Raw genomic sequence first — 476 nt, forward strand, 5'->3', positions numbered from 1 at the left:
TTTTTTTTTTTTTTTTTTTTTAACTTAACATTCATTTGCTCACTTCAAGCTGCCAAGGTGATTGCTATATGACTCCTGAGCTGTATCTGGTTCTAAAGCCAGTTGGATTCGGGCCACATGTTTGTTTCTTTGTTTTTTTAGATTTTTTTTTTTTTAACTTGAAAGCGAGAGAGCAAGCAGGGGAGAGGGACAGAGGAGAGAGAGAGAGAGAGAGAGAGAGAGAATCTTAAGCAGGCTTAATGCTCAGCTCTGACGGGCCATATGTTTTAAAGAGCTAGGACTGGGGCACCTGGGTGGCTCAGTCGGTTAAGCCTCTGACTTTGGCTCAGGTCACGATCTCGCAGTTTGGGAGTTCGAGCCCTGTACTGGGCTCTGTGCTGATAGCTCAGAGCCTGGAGCCTTTTTAGGATTTTGTGTCTCCCTCTATCTCTATCTCTCTGCCCCTCCCCTGCTCTCTCTCTCTCTCTCTCTCTCAA

Source organism: Herpailurus yagouaroundi, unplaced genomic scaffold (assembly GCF_014898765.1).
Source record: "Herpailurus yagouaroundi ecotype Mexico unplaced genomic scaffold, PumYag 191, whole genome shotgun sequence".
NCBI lineage: Eukaryota > Metazoa > Chordata > Mammalia > Carnivora > Felidae > Herpailurus > Herpailurus yagouaroundi.